The following is a 27,503-nucleotide window of genomic DNA, read 5'->3' as shown; positions in this document are numbered from 1 at the left end:
ACCTCTCCCTGGGAAGGGTAATGACCAAGAGAAGTTTCTCCAATTACCGAGCACCATCACAGGCAAGTGCTGCAGGAACTTTCACCACCAAACACTCCTGCATCAAGCGTCTATATCACGACACTGCCACCGCCACAGCACACACATGAACGCGGCTGGTGCAAGAGGCTCGGCCGCTTTTACCTACACCTTGGGCTCGGCTGTCAAAGGAACCATATCAAACTACTGTTTCTCCACAATAGTCTCCCTCCCTAGCCAGCGGGAGGTGGAAATCCTCCCCTCTCGTTTGTAAATTTTCCAAAAGAAGGAACAGAGGAGGGGGCCAAGTGAGGATATTCCCTCAAAGACTCAAACCTCTGTTCTTAACGCTACCTCGCTAACGTGGGAAATGGCGAATAGTATATATATATATATATATATATATATATATATATATATATATATATATATATATATATATATACATAAAGTACACAAGTAGTAAGTGTATATATTATGCAATTAAAACGAAAAGGGAACGCTTTCGTATGTTACATTACCAATGACTCTTTTGACAATGTACCATTCGAATGCATTTGACACCTTATCTTCCGTTTCCTTGTGTTCTACACACACACACACACACACAAAAAAAAAAAAAATATGACAGTGTCAGTCACCTGTTCAATAGTGGTGAGTTACATATATCTGTTTCAAAAAACTAGCTCGGTAAAAATGTCAAAGTGCAAAACAATTTCGGTGTCTTTTATGTAAAAACAACGAGAAGACAAGAACCAGCATTGACAAGTAGTTCAGACAACCACAAAAATCAGCTATTAATAAAAGTATTAACGGTCTGCAACCGTCATGTTATTGCGGGTTAACACTTGTTAAACTTTTGATAAACATAATCATATTTCCGGAGGCTTCCCTATAACACGCCTGGCAGCGAGGTGGCTGGCTTCCCCCACAGAGCACGATAATGACCATTCCTCACATCAGCTGTTGTCTCTACTGTCTTACATTCTCCAGAGTTTCTTCTTTACCCATGTTTACTCCCCGAGTGTTCCATGTGTGGCATGGAGCCTGACAGGGTCGAGCCACCGGTGACCCTTCCCAGCCCCAGGGTGTGAACCCGCTCACCCCTGCCGGCGGCGCACCGACCCGCCTCACCTAATGCATAAAGCCGTTACAGCGGCAGCCACACGCGCGCGTACGTATTGCTGGTATTCAACGATGACTGATCATCGCCTCCTTCACGGTACTAAGTGTTCGCTAACGTAACACCGTGATGGTAGCTCTTGCCTACCGTCCTACATGATGGCTACGGTGACCATCTCGTCATAGCCTTGGTCTACGGCAACATGACTAGTGCGATGACCACCACCTCATCGTAGCCTTGCTCACGGAGCTACGTTGTGACTATGGTGACCTCAGCCACGATGAACGAACCTCCTGGACCTGTTGTGCCTCACAACCAGTTTCCCTGTAGAAATCATCAGCTTGGGCCCCGGTATACCACATCGATCCAATTCACTCTATTCCTTGCCCTCCTTTCACCCTCCTGCATGTTCAGGCCCTGATCACACAAAATCTTTTTCACTCCATCTTTCCACCACCAATTTGATCTCCCACTTCTCCTCGTTCCCTCCACCTCCGACACATATATCCTCTTGGTCAATCTTTCCTCACTCACTCTCTCCATGTGCCCAAACCATTTCAAAACACCCTCTTCTGCTCTCTCAACCACGCTCTTTTTATTTCCACACATCTCTCTTACCCTTACCTTACTCGATCAAACCACCTCACACCACACATTGTCCTCAAACATCTCATCTCCAGCACATCCATCCTCCTGCGCACAACTCTATCCATAGCCCACGCCTCGCAACCATACAACATTGTTGGAACCACTATTCCTGCAAACATACCCATTTTTGCTTTCCGAGATAATGTTCTCGACTTCCACACATTCTTCAAGGCTCCCAGGATTTTCGCCCCCTCCCCCACCCTATGATTCAATTCCGCTTCCATGGTTTCCATCCGCTGCCAGATCCACTCCCAGATATCTAAAACACTTTACTTCCTCCAGTTTTTCTCCATTCAAATTTACCTCCCAATTGACTTGACCCTCAACCCTACTGTACCTAATAACCTTGCTCTTATTCACATTTACTCTTAACTTTCTTCTTTCACACACTTTACCAAACTCAGTCACCAGCTTCTGCAGTTTCTCACATGAATCAGCCACCAGCGCTGTATCATCAGCGAACAACAACTGACTCACTTCCCAAGCTCTCTCATCCACAACAGACTTCATACTTGTCCCTCTTTCCAAAACTCTTGCATTCACCTCCCTAACAACCCCATCCATAAACAAATTAAACAACCATGGAGGCATCACACACCCCTGCCGCAAACCTACATTCACTGAGAACCAATCACTTTCCTCTCTTCCTACACGTACACATGCCTTACATCCTCGATATATATATATATATATATATATATATATATATATATATATATATATATATATATATATATATATATATATATATATATATATATTCCACAGGGAGTCAGTCAATACTGCTCATTATTCCCTGGGTATTTAATCCTCCAAGTGTCTACGTCAACCAAGAAGGTCTGGCATTTAAACGGACATCATCACCTAAACCTTCACATTCCAACTACATGAACGTATCTCCGTCACTCACTCCACTATCTCTAAGGGACAAAATTATTAGCAAATGCTATACACCTCTTAATCATTATATATATATATATATATATATATATATATCCTCCTGTGGAAGGTATTAAGAATATATGGTGTGGGAGGCAAGTTGTTAGAAGCAGTGAAAAGTTTTTATCGAGGATGTAAGGCATGTGTACGTGTAGGAAGAGAGGAAAGTGATTGGTTCTCAGTGAATGTAGGTTTGCGGCAGGGGTGTGTGATGTCTCCATGGTTGTTTAATTTGTTTATGGATGGGGTTGTAAGGGAGGTAAATGCAAGAGTCCTGGAAAGAGGGGCAAGTATGAAGTCTGTTGGGGATGAGAGAGCTTGGGAAGTGAGTCAGTTGTTGTTCGCTGATGATACAGCGCTGGTGGCTGATTCATGTGAGAAACTGCAGAAGCTGGTGACTGAGTTTGGTAAAGTGTGTGGAAGAAGAAAGTTGAGAGTAAATGTGAATAAGAGCAAGGTTATTAGGTACAGTAGGGGTGAGGGTCAAGTCAATTGGGAGGTGAGTTTGAATGGAGAAGAACTGGAGGAAGTGAAGTGTTTTAGATATCTGGGAGTGGATCTGTCAGCGGATGGAACCATGGAAGCGGAAGTGGATCATAGGGTGGGGGAGGGGGCGAAAATTTTGGGAGCCTTGAAAAATGTGTGGAAGTCGAGAACATTATCTCGGAAAGCGAAAATGGGTATGTTTGAGGGAATAGTGGTTCCAACAATGTTGTATGGTTGCGAGGCGTGGGCTATGGATAGAGAGGTGCGCAGGAGGATGGATGTGCTGGAAATGAGATGTTTGAGGACAATGTGTGGTGTGAGGTGGTTTGATCGAGTAAGTAACGTAAGGGTAAGAGAGATGTGTGGAAATAAAAAGAGCGTGGTTGAGAGAGCAGAAGAGGGTGTTTTGAAATGGTTTGGGCACATGGAGAGAATGAGTGAGGAGAGATTGACCAAGAGGATATATGTGTCGGAGGTGGAGGGAACGAGGAGAAGAGGGAGACCAAATTGGAGGTGGAAAGATGGAGTGAAAAAGATTTTGTGTGATCGGGGCCTGAACATGCAGGAGGGTGAAAGGAGGGCAAGGAATAGAGTGAATTGGAGTCATGTGGTATACAGGGGTTGACGTGCTGTCAGTGGATTGAATCAAGGCATGTGAAGCGTCTGGGGTAAACCATGGAAAGCTGTGTAGGTATGTATATTTGCGTGTGTGGACGTGTGTATGTACATGTGTATGGGGGGGGGGGGGGGCCTTTTCTTTCGTCTGTTTCCTTGCGCTACCTCGCAAACGCGGGAGACAGCGACAAAGTATAAAAAAAAAAAAAAAAAAAATATATATATATATATATATATATATATATATATATATATATATATATATATATATATATATATATAAACCACAGAACCCCTTCTGCGTAGCTCCTGCATCTCGGAGACTGCGATCAGAAGCAAAGAATGATGGATTCCTTTGTAGTGAAAACAGTAGCTGGACGAGACTGTACTGCCGTTCATCTAGTAACGATGACACCACCTCGCCCGAAGCTGACTTTTTCACTTGCAATGGAACCATAAGCAATCGGAGTCCCTTAATGCCTGCTTCAAACCAACGACAGCACGTCGCCCCCCGTGTACCACGCAGTTCCAATTCTCTATATGCCCTGCATGACACCCTCCTGCATGTTCAGGTCCCAATTCCTCAGTTGCCTTGACGATAGCTTGAGAAACAGTCGAAAATTTGGTGTCTCTGTTTTTCTGTTTGGATTTGCTACTAATATATATATATATATATATATATATATATATATATATATATATATATATATATATATATATGATAACGTTTCCATCATCATATATATGGACTCCACTGGTAGTGGTTAGTGTTCCTGACCATGACGGATTCACGGGCCGCTAAGGGTCCAGCGCATAGGTTTGAATCCTGGTTGCGGCAGTCGGTCCACGGTCAATTCAGCTGTTCATCCACCCCTAGGAGTTGGTAGATAAAAAAAAAAAAAAAAGGTACCTGGCTCAGGATAGGGTCAATGAGATGGCCTTGATCAGAGCCTCAGCTGCCCGTGACGTCCCAGCTAACATAAAAAAAAAGTCATCGTTCTCATTTCGTCATGCTTATCAGCAAACACACCAAGGGCTAGTGCATTCCCTCGCCCGGTACCCTCCTGATCCAGGAGCTGTCACACAAGTGACCACATCCCCATCACCTGGTACAACCGGCGCACCACTAGGGTGCTCCATCGCTCCTCCATCCCGACCTACTTGACCAAGACATCAACGGCCTCTGAAAAAAATGTCCAAACATTTCCCATGCAAACACCAGGACTGTGAAATATCTGAGGGGTTCGAGTCCTGAAGCTTCGTTACGAGGATCAAGCCACAAAGCGAACCCGGGCGCCAAAGGTTCGTGTCTTGACATACACTCAGCAGATTTAAAACCTTCTATGAGGTATTAAATATAACGAAAGTCCGGTAAGACTTACGATCAGGTCCCCCCTGGTCGTGAGTCCCTCCACGGGGAGGCAAGCCAGCCAACCAGCCAGCCTACAAGTGAGGTGATTACCATATTCATATCCTGACAGACATTTACGACCCCCAGCCCGCCCTGATACCGCCTCACTCACGCTACACCTCCGGCGGTTCAACCTCCTCTATACAGTGCACGATAATGGAAGTCAGGCTGGGATGGCTTGCTCCTTTCATCTCGCGAACTGAGCCCAAGCCTCGGCTCATGCTACCTGAGCCCAGGCCTCGGCTCACGCTACCTGAGCCCAGGCCTCGCTGCTTACTCTGCCTAAGTTCACTAGACCCTTTCCCTTGCTTCGTCGATGTTTGACTCAGTATTAGACTACACCAGCAGTCACCCAGTGGTCCGCACCTGTTCACATCTGGTACAGCAACCTCTGTATCCCAGGAAATACTACTGTATCTACACACCCAGGGATGACCATGGGTTAGTTTCACCTTCAGAGCTACTGCTGTAGTTCCTGTACCTTTATGAACTGATAACAATACAAGTCATGACGAAATGTTATGATCACAATGAATTATTGTTCAATGATGGATTGGGCAGTGACTGATTCCTGACTCGTATGCAAGTACAAGCAACCGCACGAGATACCAGAGATAACTTTCATTTATCTCCATGAACGCCCTACCACAGCTCACGCCACAATGGCCTACAATGGATAAAAATATGACTCTCTCTCTCTCTCTCTCTCTCTCTCTCTCTCTCTCTCTCTCTCTCTCTCTCTCTCTCTCTCTCTCTATCTATCTATCTATCTCTCATATATATATATATATATATATATATATATATATATATATATATATATATATATATATATATATAAATTATATGGGAGGGTATTGATTGAGAGGGTGAAGGCATGTACAGAGCATCAGATTGGGGAAGAGCAGTGTGGTTTCAGAAGTGGTAGAGGATGTGTGGATCAGGTGTTTGCTTTGAAGAATGTATGTGAGAAATACTTAGAAAAGCAAATGGATTTGTATGTAGCATTTATAGATCTGGAGAAGGCATATGATAGAGTTGATAGAGATGCTCTGTGGAAGGTATTAAGAATATATGGTGTGGGAGGAAAGTTGTTAGAAGCAGTGAAAAGTTTTTATCGAGGATGTAAGGCATGTGTACGTGTAGGAAGAGAGGAAAGTGATTGGTTCTCAGTGAATGTAGGTTTGCGGCAGGGGTGTGTGATGTCTCCATGGTTGTTTAATTTGTTTATGGATGGGGTTGTTAGGGAGGTAAATGCAAGAGTTTTGGAAAGAGGGGCAAGTATGAAGTCTGTTGGGGATGAGAGAGCTTGGGAAGTGAGTCAGTTGTTGTTCGCTGATGATACAGCGCTGGTGGCTGATTCATGTGAGAAACTGCAGAAGCTGGTGACTGAGTTTGGTAAAGTGTGTGGAAGAAGAAAGTTAAGAGTAAATGTGAATAAGAGCAAGGTTATTAGGTACAGTAGGGTTGAGGGTCAAGTCAATTGGGAGGTGAGTTTGAATGGAGAAAAACTGGAGGAAGTGAAGTGTTTTAGATATCTAGGAGTGGATCTGGCAGCGGATGGAACCATGGAAGCGGAAGTGGATCATAGGGTGGGGGAGGGGGCGAAAATTCTGGGGGCCTTGAAGAATGTGTGGAAGTCGAGAACATTATCTCGGAAAGCAAAAATGGGTATGTTTGAAGGAATAGTGGTTCCAACAATGTTGTATGGTTGCGAGGCGTGGGCTATGGATAGAGTTGTGCGCAGGAGGATGGATGTGCTGGAAATGAGATGTTTGAGGACAATGTGTGGTGTGAGGTGGTTTGATCGAGTGAGTAACGTAAGGGTAAGAGAGATGTGTGGAAATAAAAAGAGCGTGGTTGAGAGAGCAGAAGAGGGTGTTTTGAAGTGGTTTGGGCACATGGAGAGAATGAGTGAGGAAAGATTGACCAAGAGGATATATGTGTCGGAGGTGGAGGGAACGAGGAGAAGAGGGAGACCAAATTGGAGGTGGAAAGATGGAGTGAAAAAGATTTTGTATGATCGGGGCCTGAACATGCAGGAGGGTGAAAGGAGGGCAAGGAATAGAGTGAATTGGAGCGATGTGGTATACCGGGGTTGACGTGCTGTCAGTGGATTGAATCAAGGCATGTGAAGCGTCTGGGGTAAACCATGGAAAGCTGTGTAGGTATGTATATTTGCGTGTGTGGACGTATGTATATACATGTGTATGGGGGGGGTTGGGCCATTTCTTTCGTCTGTTTCCTTGCGCTACCTCGCAAACGCGGGAGACAGCGACAAAGTATAATAAAATAAAAATATATATATATATATATATATATATATATATATATATATATATATATATATATATATATATATATATTGGATTATTCCAGGACTCCTTTTTAAGGAAGGTCCTAGTGTTACCCAGGACCTCTTTCCAGGAGCAGGGGAATTAATGAACGCCTTTGGAATGACATATTCTCAGACGAGACTGTACTCCCGCCAAAGCTGACTTTACAATCTTGGTGTAACCTCTTGCAGGCGGGGCCCAGTAACACATGTATGTACGGTCGTATGTAATGGCGGGAGACACAGGGAAAACCAATGAGAAGATTACACACGTTCAAGTGCTGTGTAACCAGAGGGCAAGTGAGGCAAGCGTCTCAGGTATGTGTAGTTACAGGTGGGTGTGAGGTTCCATAAACCCCCGAACTGAAGCTACAGGTGGGTGTGAGGTTCCATAATCCCCGAACTGAAGCTACAGGTGGGTGTGAGGTTCCATAACCCCCGAACTGAAGCTACAGGTGGGTGTGAGGTTCCATAACCCCCGAACTGAAGCTACAGGTGGGTGTGAGGTTCCATAACCTCCGAACTGAAGCTACAGGTGGGTGTGAGGTTCCATAATCCCCGAACTGAGGCTACAGGTGGGTGTGAGGTTCCATAACCCACGAACTGAAGCTACAGGTGGATGTGAGGTTCCATAACCTCCGAACTGAAGGGGAATGTACGACTCTCAGCACTTTCGTCTGACGGGCATGTACGCACACACCTTCAATATAATGGACTTGCCCAAGGCGACACACCCCCTGAGGCCTCACCGTGGTATAACGTGCATTCAGCAGAGGGAACCACGTTGTTCTCCCTACTAACCACTACCTCGCTATACCCAAGATCCTCTCCGCCATGGCCCTCGACCATGGTAGTTACGACTCGAGGTTGTAATAGCCTGGTTTATTCTTACCTGACCCTTATAAAATATAAAGAAATAATGGTTTTACGATTCTTACGTTCCAGACTTTAGATGGGTTGGTCACCAGATACGGACGGAACGAAATTGGGTCACGGTACCCTTCCTGGAAGACGTATTTCCAAACAGAGGAACAAACAATAACACTACATGTGATAATAACGAATTACGTAACAGCTTAACACTACCAGGATTCCAAAATTTACGCATGCCATTAAACGTATGCCATTCTTGTATCTCACGCAACATGAAACACACAAAGACACTTTGAAAGCTACACATTCTATTTATACCCGATGACCAGTAGTATACAACGGGGGAACAGTATTCCAGCAGCAGCAGCAGCAGTTCGTGGTGGTGGTACAACTGTTGTTCTGATGGTGAACAACATGTAGTCCCGACGCTCTTGAAGTAACCTTCGCTTGGCTGTAGTAAGGTTACCTACTGCATAAATATCAGTAGGGATGTGCATCTCGGTGATGGGATGGGGAGAAGGATGGAGTGTAAGATGTTTTGAGTTTTCAGATTCTGTAGATGCTGGGAGTGGAGTGTGGGGTGAAGGGGTGTAAGGCGCGCGTTGGACAGATATCAAGAGAGTACATGTGAGCATATGAGAATCCTTTCTTCGTTCCCTCGCGGGAAAAAGCTATCAAAAAGAAAAAAACGGTGAATACTGTTGAATCACCAGAAGATTCGTCCATCTTCCCCAACGTTTTTCTGCTAGGTTGCCAGGTCAGGTTAGGTTAGGTCAATTTAGTCTGGTAAGGTTTGGGTACCAGACTAACCTAGCCAAGATAAACGTTGGAGGGATCACTCTTCAGGTGATCCACATGCTTTCACTCACAACCTCAGTGACCACAAATATTCTCATCAGTGATTCTCGATGATCCCATCCCCCGCTTTTCATCGTTCAGTGTTTCGCAAAGCGCCCGCAAAGGTGAAAAGCTTTATTTCACGTCCTTCGTGCAGGATGGATGGAGGGAGGGAAGGAGGGGGATGGGGAAGAGGAGGAACCCCGGGGGTCCCCACGTTCCACGTCGGCCTTTGAGGTAACTATTTGTTACATGGTCACCAGCTGGCCCCCAGGAGGGGTGGAACTAGCTTCCCAGATGAGGGGCTGCCGGGTGCCTCCACCCTATGATGTCAGGTGGTGGTGGTGGCGACTTCACCCGTCCGCCGTAGTTATAGTAACCAGCGAAGTGAAATGCGATCATCACCGTGCCATACCCAGTTAGGGAGAAGTGGCCACACACACACCCCTGCAGCAGCGGTCGTGCTGGAGCAGACACAACGAGGCCCAGACACATGTGGGGATGGTGAAGCGTGGGTGGGGAAGGTTTGAGGTAGGTAGGGGGTGATGGTGGTTGAGGTATGCATAGGAGGGGGAGAGTGCGGGGTGGTGTGGAGCGTGAGGGTAGGGGAGGGTGCAGGAGAAAGAGAGGCGGTGGGCGGCAGTGCCCGTGTGGTGAGTCCAGTAGCGTCAGCCGCCTTCTAGCTAGTGACACTGGTGCTAACTCCCACCTGTCAGCTGGGGGGACGCTACTGTTGCTGGTGGTGGTGGGTTGGAACCACCATGTAAGCAAAAGCGGTGTTGATAACAGTCAGAGGGAATAAATGAGCAGCAGCAGCTAGACAAAATAGAAGTTGAACGACGTATGACATAACGCAGAGGAAGAAGTTGACAAAAAATCATATACATATATATATATATATATATATATATATATATATATATATATATATATATATATATATATATATATATTAAAAAAAATGTGACGAAGAAACATGAAATTTCAACTTTCACCTTCCTCATTATTCACGACCAGAGATGCTATGACGTAAGGGAAGAGACCAAGAGGGAAAGGGAAGTGTGTGTGCGGGAGGAAAGGACACAAGATGACGAATGATAACGCACAGGAAACCATGTAATAAATAAGGGAGACAGATAACTGAACTGTGTACAGGAGAAGGTTCGCAGGAAGTGAGTGAAACATGAGAACCTACGAGACGAGACGCAGGAGGGGAGGGTCCTGCCTCCACACTGGACAAGACGCAGGCGGCGGAGGATCCTACCCCGACAAAGGGCGACACAGACGACAGACGGTCCTGCTTCCACACAGGGAAAGACAGAAGACGGCGGACAGTTCAACTTCTACATGGGAAGAGATGCGAGTGGTGGAACTAAGTCCTACTCCACACAGGACTCCAAACACAATCAAACAAGCACAGACGCACGTAAGGAATCTTAGCGAGAACAAATTTCTGATTCTTATGGAATAAGACATCTTGGCGAACGATCGTTTCCCCATGTGTGTGTGTGTGTGTGTGTGTGTGTGTGTGTGTGTGTGTGTGTGTGTGTGGTCTCGGGAAACCCCGCACGCCCTTCACCAAGACCCTGGTCCAGCCTCGCCATCACCCACCCCTCCCCACCCGGTTACAACACTCTCACATTGCCTCATCCTACAGCAACACACACGACAGATACAATGCGACACTGTGGCGGCGTAAACAGAGCTCGGTCGTATGACTAGTGACGGTGGTTTGAAGTAATCACTGACAACGCACAAAGAGTAAGAAATCATCGCTTATCCTCTACAGTTCCACGAACAGCAACAACACAATGTCTCCACGTGTCCCCTAAACCACAACATGACAACAGTATACAATGTGCATACGCCACCTCTTCCGGAGCACGTCCAATAATGCTAAACGGTACGTCTGGACATGTGGTGCACTGTGGCAGTGTGGTGAGGACGCATGCCATTCACACAACGATGATGAACATGGTGCATGTGATAGCAATTTGGCAAGGATGAGAAAGTTGGCCGGACGTGCAGGTGATCCAGGGGTAAAGTGAGAGAGCTGGCAAGTGGTTCAACAGGGTAAGAAAGTTAGTCAGGACTTGTTCAGAGGAAAAGTGAGGAGGACTTGGTGGCGGAGGGGAAGGCAGGCGCTTGATTGAGGCGGGGAGGGGCAGTAGAGGAAGTGGCGCCAGATACCTGGTAGAGCCGTCCGTGGGGCCGTGTGCGGGCATATGACTGGCTCATCACCAGGCCAGGCTGCCGCCTCCGGCCTTCCCTACCCTCCCGTTGAGTCACCAGCCGGACGCACCCTACCGGCCATACACCACACCCCACCATCACCCTCGTGGGGCTGGATACACCTGGCTTAATGATTCTAACACACTTACCTCTGCTCATTCAGAATCATCACTAAACGTGTACCGAATCAATCTTTCTTTCTGACCATATTTTCTTTCACTCACTGCGACAAACTGTATACTTCACTATGAGTGAGACTACGTAAACTATCAATTCTATATAAATGATTAAGGTAACGCTACCCTGAGGCCAGTCCTCCTCATGCACTGTAATGCTACCGACGAAAAAATAAAATAATGTTTCCGTGATGGTGATGTAGCGGGTTAGCGTTCCTAACCGTGACGCATTCACGGGCAGCCCAACTGTGGCCATCTCGGATAAAAAGGAAATATCAAAAGTACGAGAAAAAGAATGTGAAGACATTAATCTCAGCTCCTCTGGTAAGTGTTTGTAAAGACCTGGCTTCTAAAGGAAGAAAATTCATATAAAGAGAAAAAGGCAAAAGGAGGAAAAGAATTTCACAGCTTTGCTTTCCCAGAATAAATAAATACCAAAATTGTAGCCCGCCCATTTTAAAGCAGCACTAGAGTCCCGCGGGAAATCTAACCTAGGCCTGCCAACCGTTCTGTACAGGGCAGGACTATCTCACCTAACCTAGGCCTGCCAACCGTTCTCTGACAGGGCAGGACTATCTCACCTAACCTAGGCCTGCCAACCGTTCTCTGCAGGGCAGGACTATCTCATCTAACCTAGGCCTGCCAACCGTTCTCTGCAGGGCAGGACTATCTCATCTAACCTAGGCCTGCCAACCGTTCTGTACGGGGTACGACTATCTCATATTTGTGGTTCCTGTCCCTTAAATTGTGGGTTTGCACAGCATTTTGACTCTTTGTAAGAGTCCAAAACTAATTTAGTTACAATCTATCATGAAAAATCTATTAACTATTTCAAGAAACCTTCCCGTAATCAATCGTCAATGTCTTTCTCATACAAAATTTTGTCCTTGTGCACTCGACAGGTGCATACGTATGTACGTACAGCTCGTCCAGACCTTGAGTACAATCTCTGTGTCTTAGACCTTGAATTCAATTTCTGTGTCTCAGACCTTGAATTCAATTTCTGTGTCTATTCAACAAGTCAAAATGTGAGTGAGACTATACCTATACCGTGGACTGTTAGAAAAAAAAGTTATGGATGGCGAGACCAATAACCAAATGAGACAATACAGCTCCTTGTTTGCTTCAGAAACTGTGCAATCCAACTACAGTTCCCAGAAAGGAAACAACCAAGCAAAGCAAGACTGAATTACCAAACACAGCGCACATGTTAAAGCTTAACCACTCACACACATAGCCAGGAAGTCAGTGAACCACCCAGCCAACCAGACAGTCAGTGAACCAACCACCCAACCAGCTTGTCACTAAGTGAAACAACCTTCGAACCAGTCAGTCATTGAACAACGAGCCTTTTCAGTCAGTAAAAGAACCATCCAGTCAGTCAATGTACCGCTCAGACAGCCAACCAGTCAGTCAATGAACAACCATCCAATAATTCAGCTTGTGAACCACCCAGCCAGGCACTCGGTAAACGACCCAGGCAGTCAAAGAACCATCAAGCCAGTCAGTCAGTCAACAAGCCAAGCAGTCAATCAACAACCCAACCAGCCAATCAGTCAGTGAACCTCCCATCCATCTAGCCTACAAGTCAACAATCCAGACAGTCAACTAAACGGCTAGGGCCTGATAGGCACACCTCTCCCTACCTCCTTACCACGCAGCAGGCCAGGGCATCTTCCTCACAGAGACACCAATACGTTCCTCTACCAACTGATTCAACCTTCGGAAATCTGATAATAAAAGAAAAATAACTAGTATGTGTGAATCCCGTCCAGATACCACGCAAGGCTAATTCCGACAAAGTACCTGATTTTACACAACGGTCCACACACGACTACATAAACTACACAACGTATACAGGTGCAAAACATGAAAGCAAAAACGCAAGAAAAAAATGCGTATCTATGGATATACGGTACGCTGCAAATACGTAACTATCAATAATAATTTACTTATTACGGTACTACTCAAAAGACCCCCGCTCTCAAGCGACCTATATTGCAATATATCTTTAACAGTTACTACATCTAAACATTACCTCCTGCTTTGCTGTACATGATAAAAACAAAACCACAATCAGAGATATGAAGTATAGCGGTAGACGGCACAATCTATCCTAACTGAAATGATTCAATCGGAATACGGTCTCAAAGTAACTGAGATCTTGACTTGTAGACCCATACAATACGGCAAGCAATCCATGTGAATTATATCTACTTAAAGTGATACTAGCACTACCACTGGTAAACAAGAACACAACAAAGATTTTTTTCTATATAAACTATGCTTGCTATCCATAAGGATTTATTACTAGTAAACAAAACCACAACACAAATCTTTTATCATATAAACTACACTTGCTATCCATAAGGGTTTTATTACTAGTAAACAAGAACACAGCAAAGAATTCTTAAGTGTTATATCCGCCATCCATAAGGATATATCATTGTAGACTCCACACACACACCACTGAATGTAAATGATACAGAGGTGATCTTCAATCAACAAAAATAAACGGAAGGTTTCTCGGTGCTCGAGCGACCGTTGACGTCAACTAGTAACGGGTCCCGGGAGGACCGGGTACGGACGGGACATCCTCCACAGTAAACACCCTGACCAAACACACGGACGTGGCCGGGCTACCTGTGTTGCTTGACCATGAGAAGTCGTTTATTCATGGGCTTACACAGTTCACTGCAATAAGCATATGAAAACGCTTAGTTTTTCTGATACTTTATATGCACTCCCAACACAGGACGTGTAATATTACCAGTGCAGTATCGTACCTGATAATATTTTGTATAAGACCAAACACTCGAAACTTTAAGGACGACCCAAAGTGTAAGGCGTGACCTCAGACCCAAACCCTAATGGTCAAGTCAAACTCATGGCCATCATACCCAAAGGTCATATTGTCATGCTCAGAGGGTTTATGACATGGTTATCCCTGCAAATGTAAGCTCAGCTCCACAGCTTTAATGGCCACATTGTCTGAGAAAGGAACCTAAACCTATACATAAACCCAACACCAAAAAGAAAAAAAAAACTGAACAGGAAGCTGAACCTAATTCACTTGGCAAGCGCATACACAAACTTAACATATACCTGAATAATATAAGATTCTCTGTGCCTCATATATATATATATATATATATATATATATATATATATATATATATATATATATATATATATATATATATATATATATTTATTATACTTTGTCGCTGTCTCCCGCGTTTGCGAGGTAGCGCAAGGAAACAGACGAAAGAAATGGCCCAACCCCCCCCCATACACATGTATATACATACGTCCACACACGCAAATATACATACCTACACAGCTTTCCATGGTTTACCCCAGACGCTTCACATTCCTTGATTCAATCCACTGACAGCACGTCAACCCCGGTATACCACATCGCTCCAATTCACTCTATTCCTTGCCCTCCTTTCACCCTCCTGCATGTTCAGGCCCCGATCACACAAAATCTTTTTCACTCCATCTTTCCACCTCCAATTTGGTCTCCCTCTTCTCCTTGTTCCCTCCATCTCCGACACATATATCCTCTTGGTCAATCTTTCCTCACTCATCCTCTCCATGTGCCCAAACCACTTCAAAACACCCTCTTCTGCTCTCTCAACCACGCTCTTTTTATTTCCACACATCTCTCTTACCCTTACGTTACTCACTCGATCAAACCACCTCACACCACACATTGTCCTCAAACATCTCATTTCCAGCACATCCATCCTCCTGCGCACAACTCTATCCATAGCCCACGCCTCGCAACCATACAACATTGTTGGAACCACTATTCCTTCAAACATACCCATTTTTGCTTTCCGAGGTAATGTTCTCGAGAAGACTTCCACACATTCTTCAAGGCCCCCAGAATTTTCGCCCCCTCCCCCACCCTATGATCCACTTCCGCTTCTATGGTTCCATCCGCTGCCAGATCCACTCCCAGATATCTAAAACACTTCACTTCCTCCAGCTTTTCTCCATTCAAACTCACCTCCCAATTGACTTGACCCTCACCCCTACTGTACCTAATAACCTTGCTCTTATTCACATTCACTCTTAACTTTCTTTTTCCACACACTTTACCAAACTCAGTCACCAGTTTCTGCAGTTTCTCACATGAATTAGCCACCAGCGCTGTATCATCAGCGAACAACAACTGACTCACTTCCCAAGCTCTCTCATCCCCAACAGACTTCATACTTGCCCCTCTTTCCAAAACTCTTGCATTTACCTCCCTAACAACCCCATCCATAAACAAATTAAACAGCCATGGAGACATCACACACCCCTGCCGCAAACCTACATTCACTGAGAACCAATCACTTTCCTCTCTTCCTACACGTACACATGCCTTACATCCTCGATAAAAACTTTTCACTGCTTCTAACAACTTTCCTCCCACACCATATATTCTTAATACCTTCCACAGAGCATCTCTATCAACTCTATCATATGCCTTCTCCAGATCCATAAATGCTACATACAAATCCATTTGCTTTTCTAAGTATTTCTCACATACATTCTTCAAAGCAAACACCTGATCCACACATCCTCTACCACTTCTGAAACCACACTGCTCTTCCCCAATCTGATGCTCTGTACATGCCTTCACCCTCTCAATCAATACCCTCCCATATAATTTACCAGGAATACTCAACAAACTTATACCTCTGTAATTTGAGCACTCACTCTTATCCCCTTTGCCTTTGTACAATGGCACTATGCACGCATTCCGCCAATCCTCAGGCACCTCACCATGAGTCATACATACATTAAATAACCTTACCAACCAGTCAACAATACAGTCACCCCCTTTTTTAATAAATTCCACTGCAATACCATCCAAACCTGCTGCCTTGCCGGCTTTCATCTTCCGCAAAGCTTTCACTACCTCTTCTCTGTTTACCAAATCATTTTCCCTAACCCTCTCACTTTGCACACCACCTCGACCAAAACACCCTATATCTGCCACTCTATCATCAAACACATTCAGCAAACCTTCAAAATACTCACTCCATCTCCTTCTCACATCACCACTACCTGTTATCACCTCCCCATTCGCGCCCTTCACTGAAGTTCCCATTTGCTCCCTTGTCTTACGCACTTTATTTACCTCTTTCCAGAACATCTTTTTATTCTCCCTAAAATTTAATGATACTCTCTCACCTCAACTCTCATTTGCCCTTTTTTTCACCTCTTGCACCTTTCTCTTGACCTCCTGTCTCTTTCTTTTATACATCTCCCACTCAATTGCATTTTTTCCCTGCAAAAATCGTCCAAATGCCTCTCTTCTCTTTCACTAATACTCTTACTTCTTCATCCCACCACTCACTACCCTTTCTAATCAACCCACCTCCCACTCTTCTCATGCCACAAGCATCTTTTGCGCAATCCATCACTGATTCCCTAAATACATCCCATTCCTCCCCCACTCCCTTTACTTCCATTGTTCTCACCTTTTTCCATTCTGTACTCAGTCTCTCCTGGTACTTCCTCACACAGGTCTCCTTCTCAAGCTCACTTACTCTCACCACCCTCTTCACCCCAACATTCACTCTTCTTTTCTGAAAACCCATCCAAATCTTCACCTTAGCCTCCACAAGATAATGATCAGACATCTCTCCAGCTGCACCTCTCAGCACATTAACATCCAAAAGTCTCTCTTTCGCACGCCTGTCAATTAACACGTAATCCAATAACGCTCTCTGGCCATCTCTCCTACTTACATAAGTATACTTATGTATATCTCGCTTTTTAAACCAGGTATTCCCAATCATCAGTCCTTTTTCAGCACATAAATCTACAAGCTCTTCACCATTTCCATTTACGACACTGAACACCCCATGTATACCAATTATTCCCTCAACTGCCACATTACTCACCTTTGCATTCAAATCACCCATCACTATATATATATATATATATATATATATATATATATATATATATATATATATATATATATATGAAGGGAACCCACCTCCTGAACTCGATTATCATACACTTTTTCAAACCTGTATGATGTCCACTTTCATAATATCGTAACTCGGTTCTCATTTATCCACGACTGCTAACGTTAAAAAGTATTTCTACATAATGTCTCATCTTTTGTAATGAGTTTGTTGCTTTAACTTCATGCTATAGCCTGTGGCTGTTCTACCCTTGCATCTTTCGAAGATCTGTTCACTTTTTACAGCATACATATGGTTTAAAATCTTAAAGGTTGTGATCAAGTGACCCTTACTCATTCTCTTATTTGGCGTGATTACTATTTGTCTGACACGGGATCTTCACAATTTTTTTTCTACGTTGGATGTTCCAGTCACGGACAGAAGTCCACATCAAGGCCGGGCCTAACTGAAATGTAGATAGTTTAATGAAAGGGAAAAATAAGAGGCATTGGAAAGTATTCATCAATTTTGGAGGAATTTTAAAACCTGTCTTAAAAAGTGCCAGATCATAGTTATTGGGGAAGACATGAGAGGGTAGGGAAAGAAAGTTATCAAAAAGATTCACCTGTTGCCCATCTCTTAACTTTGTATATATGTACCAAATCTTTACTCCTATGTATATACACACACACACACACACACACACACACACACATGCCTAAACAAGTTATCCCTCTATCGACCAGCCCCGAGGGGAGGATGAACGCCTAGGTTGGGTGTTGGCCAACTGTCATGCCCAGGATTCGAACCCGCATCGGGGCTGGACCATGCTGACTCATAGTCACTAATACTCGCCACTTCTCCACGGAGGCCTGTGGTGTGCTTATGTAGAGTAGTCGTCGGAGGTCTACTTCCAGATCCCGGGCTGTGAGCATATAGAGAATTAAGAGGATGATATATGATACCATGTCACGGCGACAGTAAAGTCCTCGATTATCTTCGTGGTGGCTAGATACTTTCATCGGGTCTCCTGCTGCTACAGCGAGCTAATAAGATTAGCATTTCCCCACACTATCTGTAAAGAGTTCCCCGGGCCAGTGTTCCCATTAAAAACGAGTTTTCTTTAATGAGAACATTTCAAAATGCCACTTGTTTCAAAACTATGCTCACTTATCTTGTAATAAATTCCATCTCATGAAAAACTAACTTTCTACTTAGACATTTTCCAATTAAATATATATACGTTGCTTGACGTAAAAGTCTCTTTGCTAACTCAAAGAATACTGCCTCACACCTTTTACGTCATCCATCACGTTATTTTTCAACTTTATCGCTTGAGATAGAGAAATGAGGACATTTAAAAAGGATGATCACAGAAGAGACAAACTGCGACAAGTGACATACATGAGTGACCTCCACCAGCACGACGGTACGACCAACGAACCTGGATGGAGTGGCCTTTTGACCTGACCCTCAAAGGTCAGATAAAGGATCATGTCATGACATTCGAGGGATGCACCACAAGGGAAAAAAAATCACACTAGAAGGTCCCCCCCCCCACTCCCTTTCTAATGTGTAGGATGCCAGCAGAAAGGTTAGCTCAGGCCAAGTCATGTTCTGCCAGTTTCCACTTCTTATTATGTAGCTCGCCAGTGACGGGGGGGGGGGGGGGGGGGGGGGGGGGGGGGAATCCTCGACCTAGACGAAAGAAACGCACTTCATGCTTTCAAGATGACGCGTCGCGAGCTTCAACCAATCATAAAGCTGCCTCACAAAGACGTCACTGTCACAATGTTTCCACCAATGAGAATATTTAAAGAAATATACAATCACACTGTAGGGAAATGCTTGGTAACTAAAATGCTGAGGTGACAAAACTGTCATCATTGACCTCTTCACTAGTTACTATTCAAATGATGACAATACCTAGTCCCTAATAAATGGCTACAATAAATAATCAATCTTAAAAACCACGCTGCAGGGCAGATATAAGCAGATCCTGAAGTTTCAGTCAAGTTCAGCTTCGTAATGGGGTACAAGCCTCAGACTACCGTACAAAAACGAAAGACTTTGACTAACAGATCGAAGGCAAAAATCATCGCTACTCCACTGCAACTAAAACACTGCACATAACAAAACCATGACTCACTACCACACTCGTGACATCAAGATCTCTCTCTGTGTGCCGAGACCCTACAGCATTGATTCCTAACTAAACAGTGTGATTACAAAGGCAACAGTAACTGGATACAGGAAAAGCACGGCGACCACAACAACGAGTCAAAACCTCTCTTCCCCGTTGCACACAAATAGTAAACAGTAATTTATCTAACCTTACACAGACAATCAGTATAAAGGACTGTGACAGCATTATGACTTGCTACAACTGCTGATCGCATGATGATCCGCCCCCTTTGGTTTTTCTATGTTATACTATGTTTTGCTATGCTATGCTACGTTAGTTTAGGTTACAAGAAAGTTGAGGGGTGGGGTAGGGGTGTATGAGAACTTTCAGGGGATCCGAACGACTTGACCGGGCGGAAAATAATTTGTGCCAGGGCAGCAGGAACACGATGGTACCCCCAGGACTACATCTAATATGGTACGGAAGGTTAAGTCTGCACTGGCAGGGTCGACCAGCCGAAGCATTTTGAATTTTTTAGCCACTCTCAGGTATTCTTATGTCTGATACCACTGGCGGTTTATTTACTAAACAACCCATGCTCATCCTGTGAGCGGCAACGCGAAGAGATTACAAAAGTTTACCGTACAAATGGTCTTTGTCAGACCCCGGTGGGCAGTACATAATGACATACATTGTTCAGAAGCTGTTTCATTATGTAAGCTAACAGTCTTCCAACACAAAATGTATCTAATTGATACAAAAAGTGAAAACAATTTCAAGTAACTACCAGTAGAGTATTGTGCAATTTCTTGCAGGGTTTGTTTGGATCTATCCCTTAATGGTTTTACTGTTTCACAGCCTATATGTTCTGATGCGTGAACATATATCTGGCCACAGACTTTACACTTCACATGATTAGCATCTCCATATAAGCCAGAGTCAAAAGTGCCAACAACCAAGCCGTAAACTATGAACTGTCGACATCCTGTAGTCTACTGATTTTGTTGAAAAATGGATCTGCAAATGTATATCTAATTCAAACACATTTGTTACTTCCTTCTTAATTACGGTTTTCAAACTTTTGACAACCCAGTGTTGCGTTCCACTGATTGTGTATCAAGTAAACGTTTGGTAAAAAAAAAAAAAAAAATCACATGTTCCCGGAGACACCTACGTGAAAGAGAATCTTTAAAGTTTTGATTTGAACCCCCTTTTCTAATAACAATCGCCCTTAGAAAACATTTTCTGTATTGCAACAACTTCAATAACCAATAATCTACCTAAATTAACTCGTCAACCAAAAGTTGAAGAATTTTCAGAGGGGAAAACCCTAGCTGTAAAACTCAATATGGCGGCGCAAGAAAAGGGACATGGTTGCGCAGCGCCATTGTTACATTCTTTTGGGAGACCCATGAAAGGTATTCAGTACAACGACCTTGCCAAAACTAAAAGTCAGTACAACGACCACAGGAAAAAGTTGAGTTGTCGCAACTTCTCTTGCAAAATGATGAGTTGGTAGAACGTCCCGAGCAACTGGGAGTCAGTAATAGCAATGATCCGGCACACAGCATCACACTATGAGCCAAACCTTCCCGGGTTCTTGGTGTCTCCTTACACAACCACCACCGCCATTCACCACTCACACCACGCCCTGGTAAGCCCGCATTAGTCTGCGTGTATGACCGCCTCCCAGCAACGTAACAATAGCCGATGACGTCACGACGTTCAAACTTAGTGGATGTGGACGGACCTTAACCTACCCTAAGGAAAAAATCAAGATCAAAAAGTCAAAGTTCAATGTCACGGGGTTCAACAGTTATGGCTGACTGAGACGCAGAGTGGCTTACTTTGCTTTGTGCTGGGTATAAACTGTGACGTTATTAAGTCGTCAGCAAGACCCCAGATAAGCTAACGCCCTGCCTAAGCCATCTTTATTACGGTTACGTGATTACGTGGGACTTGCGAGCGGAGGAAAAGACGTTAAGCCGTACGAATCACTGGTTACATAACAAGTGTAACTAGGGAGGCTTCCAGGTAGGAGGGGTACAAGTATTCCTCACCAGCACGTAAAATTACTTGATCACGTCAACTCCAAAGATGATGGACAAATATCATCTTAAGTACGTGAACTGTCAAGTTTGTGGCTAGAGATTTTGACTCAACCAGGAACACAATTATTCAGAATGTGAAAAAATATGGGATCTGTCTACACGAACCCTGCAAGAAATGTCACACCTTGTTACTAAGTAGATATCTGAAGTTCCAAGTCTGTATCAAATTTCTGCATAGTTGGTAAAACTTACCATATTACAGACTATACTATGTACGTAATGAAGCTTGGGTACTGATCCAATTCTACTGCAATTTATGAAATATCAGGCCACTGAGGGTTCTGACAAAGACCCTTTGTTAATTCTGTAATCCTCTTGCGCTACGCTCACAAGAAGAGCATGAGTGCACAATAAACTTGATGGAAACCGGACAAATACAATAAAATTAAGACAATAAGCCGAAGCCGTAGATGGATAAATGTTGCCTTCAGCAACCGTACGAGTGCTTGGGATGACAAGCTGGCATCACACGGCAGCACATACAAACGTTTATTAAAGCCAGCTTCCCTAACCTAAGAATTTCACTTTGAAAGTTTCCTGTAATGCAAGCTGACCAGTTACAAAACCTCCTGAGATGCTAAAAGACTAGTTAGCTGTATTTACTACAATCAATTTAGCATGGAAGACAAGGGAGCTGTAGAAGAGGGTAATAATGTAACTGCCCAGATAGCCTAAGTAGATGTGGCAAGTAGCGTAGCAGAACCCATAATCTTGAACATTCCTAGCCCAAATTCTGTTCTACAGCAGATGAACACAAGCTTGGACAGCGAATAGCCAAACATCGCTCACTTCAGACCTCGAGACCTACGGTTTCGAAAACTCTCTACTTTCTTGGTGGTAACATCCTTAAAGACATTATATTGTACCCAAATTTCGTCTTGTGTCCTGAGCTATGTAAATTCTGACGTATTCGTGCCGTGTAAGTACATTTTGCAACTTCCTAGCGGAAGAATACTACAGTGCACCGTCTTTTACGGTAGCCAAAATAAAGTCATCTCACAAGTCATGATACAGTAGCGATTAAAGAAGCAAGTGTCCAAGCCTTAACTCATGCCCGCACCATACTAGGCTCAGGACACATGATTTAGTCACCTTGACAACACACTGATTTCGTATTGTTCCTTGATAATACGTAATGGAAGATAACTACATGTAAGCATGGTGGTGCTAACTTGAATGAAAACATCGGTACAATTACCAAGAAAAAGTGACAATATCCAAAACACTAAAACAGGGCTAAGGACGAAAAAGAAGACGAGGACAAGCAAACAAGAGACCTTGACACTTTCATGCTTCCTTTACAGCCTCGTCATTTTCCCACTCATTTAACACATCCTATAATTCTGATCTAACCAAACGGAACTACTATACTCCGTTGAAATTAATGTTGGCGGATACGCTCCGCCCACTTCACTTGTTTGGTTGGTTAGATTTTTCATGTCTATTTACAAAAATCAATACATAAATAAATCAATCTATTTCTTCAGGTTCAATTTTTCGATGTGAACATTTTTCATTACCTACCTTACATTTGTAACCAGAGGAATCAATAAAATTCTGACTGAAGACGAAGGATCCAGTCAAAATGGTCATCTGATAGCTCATGTCGTCAAGCTCTAAACTTGTAACTGTTTAAATACAACACTCATAGTCAAATACTCTCCTCGGGGAGGGGCTTACCGCATCGTTAATGTGAACGGGGTATATCAACCTACAAAGACTTCCTGTCCTGATTACGATGACATACTGATCCGGAATATCGCCAAGCACGTATTCGTTACTATAAAAGACGCATTCAATTCGATCAAGAATATCTACCACTTTTCAAGGTCAGTAGTTCATAACGAAACGCTTTGGGGTAGTTCATAACGAAACGCTTTGGGGTATCTCATGAGAGTCACACATAAATACATTTTACATGACTGGAAGAGATTTTCCTGTTCGTTCAATTACCGCTCCGTCCTTGGAAGATAATTTTTTGCTACATCCGCGTTTGCATGCAGGTTTCCAGTACAAGCTCACATACACATATTGTATATTCATTTTACCTAGCTGCTTGAGAAAGTATCACAATTACATGAGCAATCTTTCACTCCCCGTGTCAAGATTACTGGTGATGCGATATCTTTGAAACTATATACTTGCCATGGCGTTTAGATAATCCACTGTCATATTAAGTGGCTATAACCCACCTAGGCGTTTGGTCACCCACACTCGTGATGACCTCCAACTACAGACCAATCAGCGCTCGGGTAAACCTAACCACAGGTCCATTTCTTCTTTCTCATTTTGTTTCACCCCTTCAGAAGTTTTCTTTTTCCTTGCTCAGATTTGCATAATCTTAAATGTTATCTAAAGAAAATGTCAGTATTATGGCTTCCCAATGTTATGAAACTGAAACGTCTTTTCTTTAAGTATACAACAGTAAATATCTGTTTTGTCCATCTTACAGTGGTTCACTCGAGTCTATTCGCATTTCTAGTCTATTTTTTTTTTTTTTGCCTGCTTATTAGTCAGCAGTTATCAGAGTAAGATACATACGACAGGTATAATAAAGCTCTCAAAACCCGTAATATATTTCATTAAACATAAATCAGAGAAAAACCGGGACTTTGATGCATACTTCACACAGTGAAAACATATATTTTCAAAATATTTCCTTTTAAGAGACAGTGTCTTGTTGGAATACTACCACTCCCCGGTTATTCCAATCACATAACGTAGGATTAAGATACTATCAAACTGAGGCAAGGTTCTTGTATACGAAAAACTGACATTCGTAGTTCTATATTTAATCTGAACGGAGATTGAGATATTACTAAAGTAGCCATCAAGTTAGACCAGAAACACTTGGCAAGCTAATGCGTGACATGATTATTATGTGGCCCTTGGCAACGTCAGGGTGGACCTTTATTTACTTCATCACACTAAACTCTGAGTGAATTAAGAGGCTGTGTACACTTGTTCCAACCATTGAAAGGAAATTTTAATTACTAATAGATTTCAAAATCTGTTGAATATATCAAACCAAATGTTCATGGAAGAGCTTCTCCTTTAGTAGTTATGGCCAGAACAAGATCAAATTTAGCAATGAATTCCATGCAAGTAACTCGACCTAACTATCAGTGCCACCATATTCTACAATCACAACTCGTTGGTCACTTTTCTTCCTTACAAAGTGTTTATGGTATATAACTAATCTCAAAAAGTGAACATCATTTGTCAACATCAGTTACGACTGTGGAAATAATGTAAAGTTAAATACCAATTTAATGTTAAGGTGAAATACTAAAATAAATCGTTGACGTTTTGCAACAGCAGTGTGTAATAGTATTGTAGTGAGTGGAAAACACAAGCCTGAGGGAATGTGACTTTTTCTATTTCGATAATAGCAGGGTGGGATAAAAGTCTGATAAAATATGATGTAAAATTTGGTAAAACTTTTGGAAATCAAGAGATACAGTAAAATCAACGCTTGGCTTCCCTAGGCAGACGACATGCACCTTACTTTTCAATGTAACTAATGAAATACTAGAAACATGGTGAAGTGTATTGGCCTGAAATAGCGTGCGTGCTGGGACGAGTTTGTGTGCGCATGAACGCACAGAAACTGTCAACACGACAACCTTAACAATCACATTTCTTTCCTACCACCAAAGTCAAGGTAAACGTAAGCTGGTATGGAAGTTAGCTAAACTTCTCAAAGGTTCTGTTGAATTCTAAACATGTTTCACCTACTTTTACGCAAATTAACCCTACAATTTCCATGACCTCCACAGCCCTCCCCACTATTGGCTTAATTACTGCAGAACAAAAAAAATCCAAATCACGCTCGCCAGGTCTTCCTGTATTCTTCACAGAGTTACTACCATAGAAAAATGGTTCATGGTACTCCAAAATCAGTTTCGTGGTGCCGATACACGACATATTCATCAAGATTTAGACAACAAATGCAAAATGATATGCTATCAGCTACTATCACGATCTCATTTGGCTATCAACTGGTCTACGGCAAAAATCAAAATCAATCAGCCTATATATCGTAATAAAATTCACTTGGAAATCATTTTAACTTCCCTTGTAATTCTTCACAAGGCCTACATTAACAAAATAATGATCAGCGTCATCGGGTGGGCACAATCGTCTGTAAGACAATTCTGTAACGGATATAAAAACTACCTTACATAAGTTTCAAGGGGACGTGGGCTGCGTGTACCTCCCCAGCACGAACACTTCCATAGTGCAACCAAGTTGTAACTTCACTCACCAAGTCTGCCATATGAAAAATACAAGGTACTACTTCTTCCTATCAAGTAAATCTTATTAACACAAAGAAAGGAATGAGTAAAAAAAAATCCTAACCCCAGCCGTTTGACATTAAACACCACTTATTACGTTCTGTTACGAACTGAAAAGATAAATTACTTCAATATGGCAACGTTTGTGGAGATACATACACAAGTTCCTGAAAGTTCTTTACCACTCAGAATTAATTCAACCACGACCTATGTATATCACAACTCAACGTACTAACTAACACATAACTAATATCAACTTTCTTGATTCTGTAGGCAAGCTTCATGAAATGAAAATGGAGTGAGTGGTCTAGGGACCCCCAGGCTGGGATGAGGAAGCCGTGCAGTGTGGGGAACTTCCTCTACGACCGTTACCCTCTGCCCTGCCCTCCCGCCTTCCTCTCACACACCAACACATGGACCAACTTACTACTACTCCACTATACGATCTACTATACACCCACACTTTACCTTGTTTCTAGTTGGCACATCCATCATTTTCTCGTCTTGAGTTGGTCGTTATCTATGAAAATTAAACTACAGTCATAAAACGCTCAAACTTCTCTAACATCAGAATTGAATCGTTTGCCTTTGTAATGAGGTTGGTAGTCATATTTTGAAATGACCGTTGTAAAGGGAATGGTTTCTACGTGTCCATGGGCCTGGTACGACCTGTGACCTAACACCATCTAACTACTTGGTCTGCTTCTCTGTAGGTAAAACCACTGAACATGTGAGTGTATAGATAAATACATTCATTGTACACTCAGGTAATTGAAATGCATTGTAGTACCTAATCTCCAATCAGTCTTATATTACAACACATGTTAATGATTCCTCATCATATGTTAAAGGTTACCCAAATAAAACAAGGTGATACCAGCTTCACACTCGCCTCCTTTCAGTATTTTAAATAAGCAGCATTTAAAATTTCCCAATCAAGTAATTTAACTAGGAAATCATCAATCTCATCACATGTAATACTCAAACACTTACCTAGTTCTGGACACGTACTAATGAGTATAATTAATCCACAATTCACTAAGAAATCCGATTTTATATCAACCCCAGTCACCAGCACACTTTCAAAAACGTCCTTCTCAGTCACCGACCACAGGTAAACTGACTGGTTACATCGCTTCGATGACTTGTTTCAGGTACATCATTAGCGAAAGGAGTTCGCGAGTTAAATGCAACAGCTATTATGCCGCATGTTAACATTCAGTTCAATTAGCTGATTATCAGCTTCACCTGCATCACCGACAAATAATTACATGATCAAAATTACAGGATATAACACGGTGGAAAAGAAAACTAACTGGCAACTTCATATTGTTCTCGTCCCCAGCTGGTCGCACATG

The 27,503-nt window shown here is 43.1% G+C and overlaps 1 protein-coding gene across 2 annotated transcripts in view; it reads right to left on the bottom strand.

Annotated features, from left to right (window-relative positions):
• The window catches only part of LOC139754635 (uncharacterized), a 529,511-nt gene extending 502,223 nt beyond the window's left edge, over window positions 1-27,288 (bottom strand). For both annotated transcript variants that reach the window (XM_071672137.1, XM_071672139.1), the window contains exon 1: window positions 27,139-27,288. The gene's annotated coding sequence lies outside the window, so the exon portion shown is untranslated. The remainder of the gene's footprint in view (window positions 1-27,138) is intronic.
• Between the last annotated feature and the right edge of the window lie 215 nt (window positions 27,289-27,503).

The sequence above is a fragment of the Panulirus ornatus genome, chromosome 17 (assembly GCF_036320965.1).
Source record: "Panulirus ornatus isolate Po-2019 chromosome 17, ASM3632096v1, whole genome shotgun sequence".
In the NCBI taxonomy this organism is placed as follows: Eukaryota; Metazoa; Arthropoda; class Malacostraca; order Decapoda; family Palinuridae; genus Panulirus; species Panulirus ornatus.
Note: the sequence above shows the minus strand (reverse complement) of the source record. Positions and strands in the feature narration are given on the sequence as shown.